The sequence below is a fragment of the Podarcis liolepis genome (assembly GCF_965112155.1).
Source record: "Podarcis liolepis genome assembly, chromosome: 5".
Taxonomy (NCBI): domain Eukaryota; kingdom Metazoa; phylum Chordata; class Lepidosauria; order Squamata; family Lacertidae; genus Podarcis; species Podarcis liolepis.
Genome location: NC_139556.1, coordinates 59,955,233 through 59,955,776, shown reverse-complemented (window position 1 = coordinate 59,955,776; position 544 = coordinate 59,955,233).

Here is a 544-nt window from a genome sequence, read left to right as displayed (position 1 = left end):
TTATTCATTTCTGCATTGTAGGGGCCTCTGTCACATTTCACTGGTTGCTCAAGGTGAACCCATAACGCCAACACAATCCATGCGCAACACACCCTTTCCCTTATATATCAATATCCAAGACAGTAATCAGACAATCGATTTTAGGCCAGCTATGAACAGAAGCGGATGTAATGAGCGGGTCAGGAAAGGACCTTCGAAGAAAGGTGACCAAAAAAAAAGTAACCAGATAATACATATCAGTGTTTTGCTGCCACAACTGGGCAGAGAGCTCTATGACTCTATTACATTGATATCCACAGTTGTATTCTGAATGTGGAAGATACCATGAATACATTGTACAATACGTTCCCAAAAAGGATACATTTAAAACACAAAAATACATATATCTGTACACTAGATTGCTATGTATATTTCTCTATACATGTGCTTACAATCTGTGTGCATAGACATGATGACTTCCAATACGCATATACTTAATTTATAGGACACATACCATTCAAAGGGGAAAGGGTGCATTTAGTGTGCTTATGGTTATTACAAGCGT